Genomic DNA, 19,105 nt, shown 5'->3' with positions numbered 1-19,105 from the left:
CAGTTCACCCCAAAATTTTAATTCTGTCATAATTTACTTATCCTTCAGTTGTTTAAAACCTATTTCTTTAAATCGGTTTCTTTCTTCTGTTGAACACAAAAAATATATAAATACATTTTTAAAAAATCAATAAAAAAAGGCTGGCAACCAACTAAATTCAATAGTAATTTTGTCCTACTATGCTAGTCAGCCACTATTCTTTAAAATATATTTTGTGTTCAATATAAGAAAAAAAAGTCATAAAGGTTTAAAACCACATGAGGAAGAATAAATGAGGAGGTAATTTTCATTTTTGGTAAACTATCCCTTTAAACACATAGCCAAATAATATAAAAATAAATGTACACACACACACACACACACACACACACACACACACACACACACACACACACACACACACACACACACACACACACACACACACACACATATATAATTTATTTATTTATTATTTTTTAAAATGTATTTATTTTTTAAAATGATTTTTTTGGTAATTTTTTTCCCAAGTCGTAACAAAATATTTTGTAAAATCAAGGTTGCATTTTTTCCGTAATAACCCTAGCTGCCAAAATAAAATCAACTAACAAGTTAAATTCATATAAAATACACAGAGAAAAAAGGAAACTTCATAGTACTGCATACATTTGTAGTCAGACAATATTAACTAAAAAATAATTCAAATAAATTAACTATACGATTATATAAAAAAATAAAAATAAATCAATAATCTGACATGTTTACAGTGGTCTTCTACATACGTTTAGAGTTAAACAATATTAGTGCTCCCATTTAAACCTGTTTACACAAATTGGTTTATACAGACAAGTTAAAAGAGAGTCTTCCTTGTTTCGAAGTATGTGATCACATGCCATGTTTCATAACATTTTTGGACAAATTCCTTCATTAAATATTTAACTTTCTCTAATTTCAAATATAAAACCAGATCGCACATTGAAGCTTTGGATGGGGCGGCCGATTTCTACTCAAGTAATATTCAAGTTCTTCTCCTTGCTCATAAAGTAGCAAAGGCAATAGCATTTTTTTGATCAATGATGTTTTGTATCCAGGTACATCAAAAATAGCTGTTTCCACATTAGGTTCCATATCTAGATTAAAAGTGCCATTTAATGTTTTTAAGCGTGTCTTTATAACTTTTGCACACTGTTATAATTCTAAAATAATATTGACCTACATTATATAATAGTATGTTTGTAACTGCCTTTAAGGCTAATCAAATAAAAAAAGCTATATTCTATTAATACAATGTATCATTGAAATATAACAAAGAAAATAAAATGCATAATGCAGTATTTAATAACACTAACTAATAGTGTACTTTAACATTACAAATGTTTTCTAAAATCTTGTAGTTACTGTCAAAGCCATTAAATAGCAAACAAATAAGTGAAATAAAATACAGAAACAGTTCATGTTGTTTCATGAAACACAGCCCTCATTTTCATACAAGCTTGTTTTAATAAATCACAGAACGCTGTCTGAAATTTAGCCATGGTAGCAGCTAGTATTTATAGTACCTGTTTTTTTCCCTAAGTCACATGGAAACACATGTATACCACAACTATGAGGAAGTCACCTGACCACACACTTTTAACCTAAAACACATTGCATGCCACACAATAAACACACAGCCCAGACAGCTCTCCCATAATGCCTTGCTTGGGGGACTGATGTGGCTGGAGATGCACATGTGTGAATCAGCCACAGCGTGATCCTCTAATGAATGGAAAATGTCCTTGGGACTTTCGGAAATGGACTAAAAAAAAAAAAAAAAAAAAAAAAAAAAATTCACATGATCCAAAGCCACAGCAACTGACGAGCAAAAATAGCAATTGTTTCCGGGTTCAACCTTTCGATCCGATGCCAAAAGCAAACAAACAACAAACGGTCCTATTGTATGCTCACGGTGTGCTGTAATACTATTGCAAATTGTGATTGTAATGCTTATATTCATCCCAAACCTAGGATGTTGTTTGGCACTCAACAACTCCAGAGACTATAAACTGTAAAAAGCGGTTTACACACTCACAGGCCACTTTATTAGATACACCCGTCCAACTGCTCGTCAACGCAAATTTCTAATCAGCCAATCACATGGCAGCAACTCAATGCATTTAGGCATGTAGACATGGTCAAGTCGATTTGCTGCAGTTCAAACCGAGCATCAGAATGGGAAAGAAAGGGGATTCAAGTGACTGAGCGTGGCATGGTTGTTGGTGCCAGACAGGCTGGACTGAGTATTTCAGAAACTGCTGATCTACTGAGATTTTCACAACTATGTCTAAGGTTTACAGAGAATGGTTAAAAAAAAAAAAAAAAAAAATAAAAATAAATAAATAAATAAATAAATATATATATATATATATATATATATATATATATATATATATATATATATATATATATATATATATATATATTTATATATATATATCCAGTGAGCGGCAGTTCTGTGAGTGCAAATGCCTTATTGATGCCAGAGATCAGACAAAAATGGTCAGACTGATTCCAGCTGATAGAAAGGCAACAGTAACCCAAATAACCACGCATTACAACCAATGAAAGCAGCAGTGGTGGTAAGAGTACAAAAAAATTGTACTCAATTACAAGTACTGTTACATTGCTGAAATTGTACTCAATTACAAGTAAAAGTACTGGTGTTAAAAAGTACTCAAGTAAAAGTACAAATTACTCTTCGTAAAAACTACTCAAATTACAAAATTACAAATTACTTTTTTAGCTTGGCGATATTGGGGCAATTATCCTTGAATGCGGAATCAGACAAGATTCAGGCAGTAAAACACATTTTACATAACACATCTAAAGATACTATAAACACTTTTAAAACTGTGTAAACAGCATTAATTATAGATTATAATTATAGAGCACCTATAGAGGAAACCCACGCCAACATGGGGAGAACATGCAAACTCCACACAGAAACACCAACTGACTCAGCCAGGGCTTGAACCAACAAACTTTTTGCTTTGAGGCGATAGCAATACCCACTGCGCACCATGATTATTTTACAAAAACAATGTTTTGCTATTTTGAGTATAAAGATAACAGAAATATGCACAAATGCACGACTTTTTATCATTTCAAATGATGCCTTTCTATCTGTACGATCAATAGATGATTTAATAAATTAAAAAAACACTTGCAAATTATGGATAAACTTTGTTAATTACCTAATTCGCGAACTGAACCGTCAGAAACCACAGAACAACACTGTCTAGTGCCTAAACATATTATTAATAAGTTAAATATCACACAAATTAAGTTGTCTTCTTACCATAATGTTTTTTTTCAGATTATAGACTGAAGTCTTGTAAAAAAAAGGGTTTCTGTAGATATCATAATGTCAAATGTAAGACTTTTTAAGACTACGTCATATCTTTAATATTGTTCAAGATTTTAAAAATAATTATTTTTCATTATTTTATAATTTATTATGATTACAAAGTTGGGTAACGGGTGGGGCAGTGGGTAGCGCTCTCGACTCAAGGCAAAAAGGTTGCTGGTTCAAGCCTTGGCAGGGTCAGTTGGCATTTCTGTGTGGAGTTTCCATGTTCTCCCTGTGTTGCCTGGGTTTGCTCAAGATGCTCCGGTTTTCCCCACAGTCTAAACACATGCATTTTAGGTGAATTAGGTAAGCTAAATTGTCTGCTGTTATAAATGAGAATGGGTAGCAGCTGGAAGGGCATCCGCTGTGTAAAACAATTGCTGGATAAATTGGCGGTTCATTCCATTGTGGCGACCCCAGATTAATAAAGGAACTAAGCCAAAAAGAAAATTAACGATTATAAAGTTTTATAACTATTCAAGATTTTTTAAATCAAAGTTTGATGCATCACTCATTTTTGTTTATATCTTGCAGTTCTACCTATTAAGGTTAAATTTCAATGACAACAGAACATGGGTTACTCTACAATTATTTTTTTTTTTTATTCTGGCAAGAATAATAGCAAAAAAAAAAACATGTTTTGCCCACTCAACAATTGATACATTATTGTCTGGCTAGTTTCTGTCCTCTACTAATGAGCTGAAAAGGCAATAATGGTCCAACAATCCTGTCCATCATCACCAATAAAGCCTAGAAATTGGGCATCAGTTTACTGTAAGTCGATGGGTTCATATATTATTGTCCAGTTATTAAATACCTAATTTGTTACTTAATTTTTGTTACATTGCTTTAACTTCAAAATGATACATCAGTGTAAAACCTATAAATGGTGGAAAAACATATTCTGTAATCTTAAAACCACCTGGGTCTCCACTTTTGCCATGGCCTCTTTTTTGTTGTAACAAACTTATCCCCCAGGTTTTTCCAAACTTTAACTAAACACTTCCTTTCCATGGCTGTTGCAATTTCTAGCCAAGAATCTGGTTATCTCTATGCTGATCACGCATGGTCGGATAGTTAAGATGTCTGTGCAGTCGTACTGTTACAGACAAAATCTCTTCAAAGCGATTCAAATTCAACTCAAATCAAGCGCGGCGCCGCGCGAACTGTTCACCCGAAATCATGTCGCGCGCATCCAAAGTGAACCTCCGCAAACACGTCGATGACGACACATGTGGGGGCGGCGCAAGATGGCGGCTTGATTAGACGCACATGCTTTGGCTCTGAAAATAAAAGCGGGTATCTTACAGATTTCGATGTAATTAATCAGTCACACTTTATATTTAAGTTTTATATCAGTGGTTAGAACGTGTTACAGTTAAGTAGTCATATTTACATATTTTTTTTACTCGTATTGAAAACTCCTGAAAGTTACCATGGACTCGTCTGACTCCGTAAAGATGGACATTGAACTTCAGCGATCGACGGAAAAAAGGCTCATTAGTGAAACTCATTCATATAGTTGTCACGGCAAAGAAGGAGAAGAAAATGATTCTGCTCCGAATACCCCATCAAAAGCACCTCCAACGAAAAGGGTGGCAAAAGGATGACCTCACATTAAGCCAGGTACAGCAAAGTATCATTCAAATAATTCGACAATCATCTGAAGAAATAAAAGACATGGTTAAAGAAAATTCGAATAGCATCAACTTATTGAAAGATGCCCTAGAGGCGGTGCATTCAGAAATATTCGACATTCGGAAGGAGAACGAAGAGTTAAAAAACAAGAATGAAGCTAATCTGAAGCGCATCTCAGAATTGGAGGACAGAATGAATGAGCAGGATCGTTACGGCCGGAGATGGAATCTTCGTTTGGAAGGGATGCCTGAGCGTCCAGATGAGAATGTCAAGGCGCGAATAATGGAAATTTGCAAAGAGGTGGTCGTCGAGCAAGAGCGTGACTTTGTAGCAAGTAATGTGGACATTGCTCATCGAGTTGGAAGATCCAGTGCAGACGGCGGCAAAGGAAAGAAACCAAGGCCAGTGATAATAAGATTCACTTCCAGAACAGCGCGAGACCTCACATGGAAAGGAGCCAAGGGAAATGACTTTCTCAAGAAGAACAAGATGTACTTCAAAGAAGACTTCACGATCAAAGACAGGGCTACGCGGAATCTCCTTTGGCCGTCAATCGACAAAGCCAGGAAAGAGGGAAAAAAGGCCTTCTTTGTTGGAATCAAGGCAATAGTTGATGGTAAAGAAATTAAGATATAAATTGCTCTAAATAGGTTTTAGACACTGATTTTTTTGTAACACAAAAAGTTCTAGCTACATTGTAATTTTGTTAATGATGTGACCTCTTTAAAATATATATAATTTATTTTCCTTTCACTCTTTAGATGTATACATATTTGTTACTGATAATTTCAATAACATATTTTCCATAAAAAATAGTTACTTTGTTTTGTGGTACACAGAAAAAAAACAAAAAAACAAAGGAGGTCATTTATCTTTTTTTTTTTTAATCAAAGCGAAAAGGATTTCAGGACTAAGTTAACGTGACTGTTTTTTCAAAGACGGAGGGAATTTTTTACCCGTTATACACTCTCAACACTCTTAAACCTTATTCGGTTGTTGTTCACTTGTTCACTTGATTGTTTTTTTTTTTATAATTAAGGATTGTATATTTTTTTGAGTTATGTCAATAACAATATTTTCTGTTAATGCCAGGGGTATACGAGATTTGCTAAAAAGAAAGGCTTTGTTTCTGTTTTGTAAAAGTAAAAAGGCTGACTTTTGCTTTATTCAAGAAACTCATGCCTGCAAAGAAGATGTGTCTTTTTGGAAGAGTCAATGGGGTTGTGACATTTGGTTTTCTTTTGGCGCTTCAAATAGATCAGCAGGTGTCGCTATTTTAAAGGATAAGTTTTTAGGGAAGACAATAACTCAAAAATCGGATGATAATGGCCGCTGGGTCATTCTACTTGTTGAAATAAACCAGGTACAATTTATTATTGTAAATATTTATGCCACCAACAATAAAAAAATAAATGGATTAATTTTTCAAGATATTGAAGGTCATATTAATAACTTGCAATTAAAATTCCCTTCAGCTGAAGTTATTTGGGGTGGTGACTTTAACACTATTTTTGATGGACAACAAGATAGATTGCCCCCGAAAGTTGACTATAGTGCAAATGAATTAAGCAACGTATGTTTAAGGTTAAATATAGTTGACATTTGGAGATATAAGAATACAAATTCCTTAGCATATACTTGGTCTAATAGGGATGGATCTCTCCAATCGCGTATTGACTTTTGGCTTATATCAGAAAGTATGAAAGAAAAAGTAGAATATGTGAATATTGAACCATCTGTTTTAACTGATCACAAGGGCATATCAATAAAAATTTGTATTTCAGGCCATCAGTCAGACAGGGTTAAGAGGGGATACTGGAAATTAAATAATAATTTGCTGAAATGTAAAGAGTTTGAAGCTCAAATTAAAACCTTAATTATTAAATATTGGAAACAGGCATGTATGACCCAAATGTATGGAAAATACTGGGAACAAACTAAATTTGAAATAAGAAAACTCGCTATATCCTATGGAAAGTCTATTGCAAAGAGGAAAAAAGAAAACGAAAACAAGATAATTAGTGAAATTTATTCTATTATGTGCAGAAGTAACCAAGATATGTCAAGCAATGATGTATTAAAACTTACAACATTGCAGAACGATCTAGACAATATTTATGAAGAAAAAGCAAAAGGTGCATTTGTTAGGTCAAGAAAACAATGGATGGAAGCCGGAGAAAAGAATACTAAATATTTTTTTAGCCTAGAAAAAAGGAATCGGGAAATTTCATCTGTTAATAAATTAATAATAAATAATTCTATCAATGAAAATCCTAAGGAGATTTCTAACTATGTATCTCAATTTTATAGTAAATTATATAGTTCCTTTAATCAACCCACTAATATAGAACTTTTCCTTAGCAGTTTATCAGAAAATAGTAATAAAATTGACTCTGATTTTAGAAATTCATGTGATGAAGATTTCAATTTAGTAGAAGTAATAGATTGTATAAAGAGCCTTAAAGAAAATAAATCTCCTGGAAGTGATGGGTTGACAGGGGAATTTTATAAAACTTTTGATAATATTCTTGCACCTTTTTTACTTGCTGTTTATAAAGAATCAGTTATAATTGGAGAGCTTCCAGCTTCACTAAAACAAGGAGTAATTACACTAATACCAAAATCTAATAAAGACAAATTGTACTTGGAAAATTGGAGACCAATTAGTTTGCTAAACAATGATACAAAAATTTACTCTCTGATGTTGGCCAAAAGAATTAAAAAATCTTTAAATATGATAATTGATCAAGAACAATCAGGCTTTCTGAAGGGACGGTTTATTGGAAATAACATTAGATTAATTCTTGACCTAATTGACTATAACCATTTTATACTAGAGGACAGTTTAATATTATTTATCGACTTTTATAAAGCGTTTGATACTATTGAACACTCTTTTATATTCAAAGTTATTGAATTTTTTGGCTTTGGCATTTTTTTTCAAAATGCAATTCAAACTCTTTATAATGGTTGTAATAGCTCAGTCCAATTATCTCATGGGACTTGTCCAAGATTTAAAATGAGCCGTGGGATAAGGCAAGGTTGCCCTATATCGCCTTTTCTTTTTTTATTAGTTGCACAAGTAATGGCTACTCATATTAAAAAAGCTGATTTTCAAGGAATTTCAGTGTTTGACAAAGAAATAAAACTCAGTCAATTAGCTGATGACACTACAATTTTTGTAAAAAATAGTAAAGAAGTGAAGAGTGTTATTAATTGTATTGAGGAATTTTCTGAGGTCTCTGGATTAAGGATGAATAAGAGTAAATCTATTTTATTTGCTCTTAAAGACTGTCCCTTAAAAGAAGTTAGTGGTATTCCAATAAAAGACACTGTTACATACCTCGGTGTAATAATAAGCAAGGATTTGAAACAAAGAAATGAATTAAATTTTAAGCCCACCATTGAAAAGATCAAAAACAGATATAATATGTGGTTAATGAGAGATCTGTCCTTATATGGTCGTGTGTTGCTGTCTAAAGCAGAAGGAATTTCAAGGTCTGTATATATATTATTGTCAATGGAAACTTCGAAAAATGTTGTTAAGGAATTGGATAAAATTCTTTATGATTTTATTTGGCGTAAAAAGGCTCACTATTTAAAAAAAGATATTTTAAATAACAGCAAAGACTTTGGAGGCCTTGAAGTGTTAAATTTTACAGATCTCAATGAGGTATTTAAGATAAAATGGATAATTGAATACATTAAAAATAAAGAAACTTTGTGGCATATCTTTCCAAATTTTATATTTAACTCTTTGGGTGGCATAAATTTTCTTTTAAAATGTAATTTCTCTATTGATAAAATCCCTATTAAATTGGCAAGTTTTCATAAGCAGGCATTGTTGGCTTGGCAGTTGGTCTATAAACATAATTTTACACCTCATCGGTATTTTCTGTGGAATAATAAAGATATCTTGTACAAAAGGAAATCTATATTTATTCAATCATGGTATGACAATGGAATATGTACAGTCAGTCAATTACTTGACGAACATGGATTGCTTTATTCATACTCGGAATTCCTTAAAAAATTTAAAGTTCCTGTAAAACCAAAAGACTATGCTGTTATTTTTGATGCAATACCAAATAAAGTTGTATCACTGTTACGTAATTCAATATACAATGTGGACCAACAGCCAAAGACAAGTGATGATGTATTATATATTGGTGATATTAACATTCTTAAAGATAAATGTAGTAATAAATATATTAGAAATGTATTAAAAAAGAATCAAATACCATCTTCAACAGTCTTCTGGTCATCAAAATTTGGAAGTATTGAGTGGAAAAAAGTATGGTTACTTACAAATAAGTTCTTTATAAGTAATAAAGTAAGACAGGTATCATTTAAAATTTTACACCGAATTTATCCTGTAAAAGAATTATTTGAACGATTTGGAGTTGATAGAGAAAACTTTTGCGATTTTTGTGGAATTATTAAAGAATCTGTTACTCATCTTTTTTTTCAATGTGTATACTCAAGATTATTTTGGATTGATGTTTCTAACTTTATTTCAAGGACATTTGGTACACTAATACAAATTGGGTTATATGATGTCATACTTGCTTTTGTACAAGATGGAATTGACTCCAAAACATGTTTTCTTATACAACTAATAATATTACTTGGAAAATACCATATCCATGTCAAGAAATGGGCCAAAGCTAAGCCAAATTGTGTTCATTTTATAAAGGAGATTAAACAATATGGTACTACATTATGTAACATAAAAAACAGAAAAGCTAAAAAAACATATGAGGCATTATGTAAATTTCATTTGATTGAATAAGTTTTTTTTTTTTTTTTTTATATGATTATCATTATCTTACCTATTCTTTGTTCTACCCCTGGCATGTTTATGCATTGTATAAATGAAAGAATTTATTTCATTTTATTTTATTTATTTTTATTATGTTCATAATTGTTGTGAGATGTATTCTATTGTACTATGTTTGTAAATACTACAATTAAAAAAAAAAAAACACGTCGATGACGTCACATTCGCCGCGCGCACTGAGCTATTGCATGCTGGTATTATTTGTAGTTTTAATACTGCAAATCACAATAGGACTAGTGAAATAAAGAACTACACCACCACGAAACCAAGCAACAACAAAAAAATAATTTAAATGAGCATTAGGAGTAGTGATACATGTACATCGGAAAAATAAGACCTGTGCAAACATATTTCAGACCTAGAACAGCGAATTTAAGACTTTTTAAGGCCTAAAATTTAGATGTTTATATTTTAGACATTTTAAGACCCCACGGAAACCCTGTGTAAGCCGGATGGCACAGCAGAGGGCAGTTTCATCCACTTATTTTTTGCGCTTTTTGGATATGCACATAAAAACGGTTGATGGAAACGCTATAATGCGCATATATTTTGTGTTAACAACATCTTAAGTGTTGTTTTGGTCATTCTAAACCACCTCAACCATTTCAGTATTATATTATATTAATAATGAGCTCCAGAATTGTCAAGAGTGCCTGCTCCGTGTCTCGCGCCTTCAAACGCCAGCGCGCGTTCACTGCGTGCAGGATTGCCTTCTGATGCGCAATTCACTTATTAAATGAAGATTTATTCATGCAGCTGCTCCTACTGATGCAAATTCTGTTTTTAGTTTTGATATTTGTCGCCAGTTAATCAGAAGGTGGCAATTTTGTTCTCTTTGACTTGATGGACAGAAGAGCTGCTTTATTTGCAGTCTTTTATGCGATATTCCAGTTTTGGGCATACATTTAATTAGCATTTTAGATGATAACATAGCTATTCACATCAGCGCATCTGTCCCCTTTCTTCCCTATGTACCTGTAGGTGAACACCTCCTCCGGGTGTGGCCATGCATTCATCCTCTGCTATTTCTTCCTCATTCTCTCTTAAATCTCCATATGTCAGTTGATAACTTTGTGACTGTATGATGACGGTCACGTAAATCTGCAGTAGCCTGAACTTGTTTTTCGGATCAAATAATGTACCAGGCTTTTCATTGGTCCGTTAAGATCAGCTTTTTTTATTGGCTACCGAAATGCTGGTCAGTGCGTGGCTGAAATAATAATTTATTTACAGTACTCTGTAACGAATTGTGATTTTAAAAGTAACGAAGTAGATTGCTCAGCTTAATTTGTACTCAAGTACAAGTAAAATTACAGGCTTAAAATTCTACTCATGAAAGTACAATTACACCAAAAATGTACTTAATTACAGTAACGTGAGTAGTTGTAATTCGTTACTCCCACCACTGGAAAGCAGAAGGGTATCTCTGAATTCACAACACGTTTAACCGTGAGGCAGATGGGCTACAGCAGCAGAAGACCACACCAGATATTTTTTTGGTACACTTTGGGCCCATTAGTGCCAATTGAGCATCATGTCAATGCCACAGCCTACCTGAGTATTGCTGCTGACCACATCCATCCCTTTATGACCACAGTTTACCCATCTTCTGATGGCTTCTTCCAGCAGAATAAAACACCATGTCAAAGCATGAATCATCTCAGACTGGTTTCTTGAACATGACAATGAGTTCACTCTATTCAAATGGCCTCCACGGTCACCAGACCTCAATCCAATAGAGCACCTTTGGGATGTGGTAGAATGGGAAAGTCGCATCATGCATGTGCACCCGACAAATCTGCAGCAACTGTGTGATGCTGTCATTTCAATATGGACCAAAATCTCTGAGTAATATTTCCAGTACCTGGTTGAATCTGAAGGATTAAGGCAGTTCTGAGGGCAAAAGCGGGTCCAACCCGGTACTAGTAAGGTGTATCTAAAAATTGGCCAGTGAGTGTATATTTTGCAGACTTATGTACTTGCATTATTCCCATTGTTTGAAAGTATGTTTATATCCAGAGAAATAAGCAATTTTATCTAGAGATATTAAGTCTTGAACTCTGTAGCTCAGGGGTTTTCAAAGTGTGAGGCACGCCTCCCCTGGGGGGCGCCAAAGCATGTCAGGGGAGGCGCGGGAAAAAAATATTATATAATAAAAATATAATTATTAAGTTTAATTATTATATGTATTTTTAATTATTTTAAACGTTTTAATTAAACAAAGCTAAAAAAATAATACATCAAAAATAAGAAAACCTTTTTTACCCAGAAGGCCATAGCTGTGAATTCGCTTCTGTTTGGCAAGTCCGCCAATAAAGGTATATGCCTGCTAATCATGCTGCTAATGCAATGGATCGGTTTCTGAGACCCCCTGATTCAAAGCCTTCAAGTTCAGGGCTTAAACCCAAAAGATGACGATATGATGATCAGTATTTGAGTTTAGGATTTAAGTGGACAGGACCAGCTGATGAACCACGACCTTTATGTGTGGTTTGTCAAGATATTTTGGCTAATGACAGCATGAGACCCGCTAAACTTCAGCGACACCTTGAAACCAAGCATGATGAGATAGCAAGAAAACCTCCAGAATTTTGTGTGTGTGTGCGTGCATGTTTGGGAGGAGGGGGGCGCCAATGGATAAGTTGTGTCAAAAGGGAGGCCCACTGTCTTAGACTTTGAAAAACACTGCTGTAGCTCAATGAACATGATTTCTGCAGGAGTCCCATTGGATATAATGAAGACTACAACTCCCATGATTCCACAATCAGTCAAGACAAACTGTCTTTTTGTTATGAATATGCTGTTAATAATTTTTGTAAATTACACAGTATTTGTGCTGTACTTTAAACTGTGCTTTACTGTAGGGCAGTTCTGCAGAATGTTACTGTATTTTAAAGTTTAGGTAAGAAAATTACTGTATTTTATTTTTACGGTATATTTTATTTTAAATTACTATATTTTACAGTAAAGATATACACAATAAATAGTGCTGTAAATGTAAATACAGTATTTTTGCTGTAACTGATTTACAGTAAGTTACTGTAGATTCTACAGGAAATTGTTGACAGTGTGTGTGTGAAATGATACACTGTGGTCACAAGTAACTGTGATCAGGTTTTCAATTCAAATGAAGAGACTCAGCAACAATATTCCAGACAATAACATCTTAAGCAGATAATAGCACATTGTTCTAGTTAATTTGCATATCTTTATTAACTTTTTTTCAAGACCTAGTTTCTTCCAGTAGATGCAAGTCAAGAATGTTAAATATGATTGTGGATCTTCTGGTTGACTGTGTTTGTCTAAATGTGGATGCTCCCACACAAATCCAGAATTGCTCAAGTGCCGTTTATACCATTGTGGTGTTACAATGTACTAGACCAGTGGTTCTCAAATTTTTTTCATCAAGTACCACCTCAGAAAAAAATTGTCTCTCCAAGTACCACAAAAATGAGCAGTATTGAAATACAGTAGCGTAGTAGGCCCAGTAAAGCAGCTACAACTCTGCACAGTTAAAAAACGTGGCAGATTACCTATATAGGTAATCTAATATAGGCTATATGTTATATATGGCATATTATATACATCATTTTTGATAAATTTTTAAATATATATAGCATGTACATGAGTGTGTACACTTCATTCCTCCGCGTACCACTAAAAGGAAGCCCGCGTACCACTAGTGGTACACGTACCACAGTTTGAGAACCACTGTACTAGAACATCAGTGAGACAGACGGAGAAGCCTGATATGTATTTAACTCTGAACTCATTGTGTTGTTTTTCACATTTAATTATTTATTTTTTTTTTTTTTTTTGTTTAAAAGGTCCTTCGCTCACTATTGGTACAAAGTTTACAATAATGTAGTCTAAAAACTGATAAATGTTTAGAGAGCACCATTCATTTGAATAAGTTATTTCACCTTACACATAATTAAAATAATAAGGCATTAACACAATAATTTTTATAAATTTGCACCCAACAAAAAAAAACATTTCCTTTTTTTTTTTGCTTTCCACACACAACTGTACATTACCTGACAAAATACTTGTCATATATCGCAGTTGTAAGAGTGACGATTAATAACTCGAAGTCTAGTTGATCATTTGGCAAAGTGGCAGAATGTGAATTGCTAAAAAGCAAAGGTGGTCCAAGTGCTCCAGGATTGGCCAGCCAGGGGGGTTGAGCGCGTGTACTCAAGAGCGGTGTTGTCACGCGCCTAATGAAGGGCGGGACGGAGGGTGTGTCACGTCGCGGGGGCACTTTTGATCATTTAGCAAGGGACTTTCTATTCAAGACTAAAAAGGGCATGTGCACTGCACAGGTTGAGCCCTATGTGTGCACATGCCTGCTCATGGGAGTCACACACAATATTAAGTCTTTTTGCACTGTAGCAGGACTTTATATTCTATACTGTACATTATTTCGGTTAAGTGGCAAGACATTTGTCTAAGCAAAGACAGACCTTACTGTCCTAATTAAATTATTTAAAAAATCAAGGCATGAGCATATTTTATTGTGGTGACATAAGTGTAATCTAAAGGCCTTTCCCTTTCATATAAGCCACTTCGGATACCAAATGATCAATTATTAGTGAAGTTATTATTTGCTTTTCTTACAGATGAAGGCTCTAACTGATGAACAAAATAACAATAGTTGTTAAATATTTGCACATTACACACGTAATACACACGCTCATGGCCTCACTGTTGTGACAAAATTTCATTTTTATACTTTAGTTTCAGTAACGGTACAACTTTCAGGTAAACTGTTGTCATGCAAAAGCTTTTCTGTTTTTTTTGGAAAACAGTGTTGCCGCGTAAACATGGTTTTAGAATTGTACATTCTTTTTTTTAAATCTAAAGGTCTATATACATTTATTATTTTGCATTTTTGCCTTTGTTTTGAAAGTATTGTTTAATTATTTTGTATGTAGACGGGAAGTAAACATGGAGAATGGGGAAGAAATTGGGCAAGATCCAAACAATAGACTCAAACTATATGTCAGCGAGGTGCCCATGAGGCTATTGGCACAGACAGAATAGTGCGTCCTTGTAATCCAAAACAAGTAATCATAGCTTAAATATGAGACACTATCAAGCTTTGTATTGTCATGATAACAAAGAGTAATAGAGTCACTTAAGAGTCACTTACCAGCGAATAAAAGGGTCTTTGTAGTCAAAAACAAAGAATAATGGTGCTTAAAATGACACTGTCCAGACACATTGTATGAAAATACAGTGACATTACATACGTACAGTACACTTCACACCTCAGAGTGGACAGTGATTAAAACCTGCCCGAAAACAACCATTACTTTTAAGCTGGATTTTACTGAATCCTCAATTATGAAAGTTTAAACGATTAAAAATTATATTTAGGTCAAAAGTCCAGGCCAAAATAAGTCACAGGTAAAAACAACTGCTCAATTAATAAATTAATCAAACTCAATGAAACTATTAAATCAAACTTGGGCCTCGAGACTTACAAATGTGGCTCACTCTTTAACATTATTCTGCATGGGCCGTCTTAAAGATACACAAGCACATTAAGTGAAAGTATTATGCACATAAGCAGCCCACTGGAAAAAAAAATCTCCAACTACTACTAAATATTACTTTAGAGCTGTGTTTCCTAACTCTGTTCCTGAAGATACACCAACAGTACATATTTTGTATGTCTTCCTAATCTGACCAATTCAGGTTTTGGAGTCTCTTATTTTCTGATGAGTTGATTCAGGAGGGCTTGATTAGGAAATGGTTGCAAATGTGTTCTGTTGCTGTGCCTTCAGGAACAGGGTTGGGAAACACTTCTTTAGAGCACCTACAATATTGCAGTCTACTTTCTTATGCCTAACAAAAAAGTATTTTTCAACATATACACACACACACACACACACACACACACACACACACACACACACACACACACACACACACACACACACACACACACACACACACACACACACAAACACAAACACACACAAACACACACAAACACGTTTTTTATATGTTTGATGTTGTGCCTGGTTTACAGGTACTGTTAGATGTGCCAAAGCTCATTCAGCTGAAGGTGAAATGTGAAATATTAATAGATTGGCAAAACAGAAGTGGTTTAACTTTGCTTTTAGGAAACCAATCAGAGGTGTTCACATTAGTCAGAATCCACTCACCGCTGAAAACGCACTGCAGTTATGTACACTAATGAATCTACAAGCATTTGTCACAAGAACACTAAAGGTGTATTAGAAGGTGCAAAAAAAATTGATTCAAATTGACAATAATAACATCAAGACACTTATATTGTGATAATGACAGCTGTTTGTGTGGCTCCTCAATGAATTACAGCTCTGTGTACTTAATGCACATGAAGCATGAATATTTCCAGGACCTTGTTGAATCTATGCCACAAAAGAGTTAAGGCAGTTCTGAAGGCAAAAGGGCGCCCAACCCGGTACTAGTAAGGTGTACCTAATAAAGTGTCCGGTGTGTGTATTTAATAACATGCTTTTACTCCAAACTCACTACATAACTTCAGTCGAGGGTTTGAAACGAATCCTTCAACAAGATTTACTTACAAATCACAGCACTGTGCTTCCCTGACAATCACATCATTGCTTAAATCACATTTGCAATTGAATTTCCCTAGTAAAACGCCTATAAGAGAGCTTCACTGACTGATTAGAACAGTACTTGGTAAAAAGAACCGAGTAGAGGAAGCATTTTCCAGTGATTCAACAAAGAATGTTTTCTAGGCTACATATTTTAATGTACAATAGACGTATATAAAACATTTCAAACACGTTCCATCATCATGTTTCGAGTGTTTTCCATGTGCTACCCAAACTGAGCAATTGAGTCTGGACAAAAGGCTAAAACACACAGAAATAGATCTGGATAATTCTCAAATGAAAACAAACGAGTGACCAGAGCGTAAGTGGAGCAGATAGAGCTGTTATGATTAAACAAGAGCAGGATTAATGAGAAGATTTATGAATCCATGCATACTGAGGTAATGTATTCAAGACATTAGAATTCAATAACAAAGATGAGTTTTAAAAGATAAAATCCTTTTAACCCTGATATACCTTTAACCAAGAGCGTAGATGTGCTAATGATATTAGTGAGGCCATACATTCCTACTGCATGCAGTACAGCACAAATTCTGTTTCGTGCTTTTAAACACTTGAATAAAGTACTAAATAATGTAAAATAAACACTTAATCATAAAAATAACAATCACGTCCCATGCTGCAAAAGTCAATTTACATGATTTTACAGCAGTCGGGCTTTGAGGAGAAATGAATGTAGAGAAATTTAGAGAGGTGTGACACAATTTTACTACTTTTATCCCGATTATTGTTTTTCATCATCATGGAGGCCTAAATCTAAACTGAATTCTGATTAATTGTCCAGCCTTGGTTAATAGCCTCACGGTGAACCATGTAGCGAACTTGACTTTGTGCACATGTGGGTTACTAAGGGTTAACGAAGCATTATAAGCATTATTTTATTTTGAAGTGGATTGAATTATTGGTAGGGACATTTCAGTAATTGCTGGATATTGGTGGGGACACGTACACTTCATCCATGCCAATTCTTCACCCTTGCCTTTAACATTGCAAAACACTGGTTTCTCAGCTTGGCTGCAACTGGGCATCTCTCAAACATCTTGTTTATTTTCAGAGGGCACCATAAAGTCTTTCCAACAGATTGCAGATCAATACAAAGTTCCAAAATTAATTTTTTATAAATATCTACAATTTTTTAAAACCAAAGTTGGACAAAAGAGAGCCGAGAACTAAAACAACAGAGATCGAACACCTTTTACTGAATGCCTCTCATTTAAAAGGATTGATAACAAAGATATATGACATTTTGTTGAACAATTGCATTTCTGCCTGGCTAGGACTTGAGGTTGTTTGGGAGAAGGATTTTGGTCAAACCATTGAAGAGAATGACTGGGACATTGTATGTGATGATATATACCCGAAAACGTACCTCTCTTGGGATCCATGAGCTCAATTTAAACTTTTTAATATGATATATCTTACACCAATATGTTTCACAGTGCCACATATTTGCATTTCAAATGTAAAAAAAGATAAAGGTACATTAAATCATTGTTTTTGGGACTGTGACAACATGTTGCCATTTTGGAAGAAAATACATGAGGTACTGGAAAATACTCTCAAGCTAAATTTTGATATAACCCCAGCTTTGTATTTATTGAATCTGTTATGTCCTGGTATATTTAACAAAAAAATGTATTTTGGTACTTTGGTATACACCACAGGCTCCATCTTTCAACCTTTCTACCATTAACTTACCCATGACAAACATAAAAAATCTGACAGAGTTTGGTCAATTTGGTCTCCCCTTTGGGAATACATAAAAGAGCTCTCTTAAATTAACACAGGATCCTTGTTATTTATTTACAATTTTTGTTTAATGTCCACTTAAAGCCTGCTCTAAAATGGGAGATTGTACTTTGTATTGTGATTGTAATTTTTATCTATTTATATTTCTTTTATATTATTTTCTTCGTTATTTTCAATTTTTAAGACTGTACACTAGGGTTAGGTCGATAGACTATGGAATTGTCCATCACCAATAGACAACACGATGCTGTGCTGAAATCGCGATCCTCCACCCCGCCTCCTTTTGCAAACCCAATACACACTCAGGCCCCGTTTACACTACGTCTTAGTTTTAAAATGGCATTTTTGAACGAAAACGATCCACATCCACAATGGCGTTTCACCTCGCATTTTTAAACAGCCCTCCGTCCACAATTTAAGAGTACCACTTGCTGAAAACGAACACCACGTGACCACACACAAACACAGACACACACTGTCATGCGCTCGTCTGAGCTCCAGCTTCAGCTCAGCGGGTGCATTGAGCAGTGCAGGATGTACCGCTGGTTCGTGTCTCACTTTAGTTGTTAAACATGATATTTAATTAATCTTTTTCCTATCTAACGACTCTTCGGTCTTTTGAATCTATCAGGTAACGTGTCACAGCGTCAGTACACTGCTTCAATCTTTCGCTTTCACGCTTGTAATTTTAGTGAAAACCTCAGATACGGTTGGTTGGTTGGTTGGTTGGTTTCTGTTGGTTGTGCACCTTTTTTTTTTTACCAACCAAGTTTGTTGACGTCATTATAATGACAGAGATCACTCTGCCTGTTCATGCCAAAGTATTTGTGTGTAACTTATCTTTATTTATTTATCATTTGTTTATGGGTAAAACAT

General features: G+C 34.4%; 1 protein-coding gene across 1 annotated transcript in view; it reads right to left on the bottom strand.

Annotated features, from left to right (window-relative positions):
* Positions 1-19,105, bottom strand: part of plpp2b (phospholipid phosphatase 2b) — a 42,306-nt gene that overhangs the window by 9,258 nt on the left and 13,943 nt on the right.

This window comes from Danio rerio, chromosome 22, assembly GCF_052040795.2.
Source record: "Danio rerio strain M-AB ecotype USA chromosome 22, GRCz13ab, whole genome shotgun sequence".
NCBI classification, from domain to species: domain Eukaryota; kingdom Metazoa; phylum Chordata; class Actinopteri; order Cypriniformes; family Danionidae; genus Danio; species Danio rerio.
Note: the sequence above shows the minus strand (reverse complement) of the source record. Positions and strands in the feature narration are given on the sequence as shown.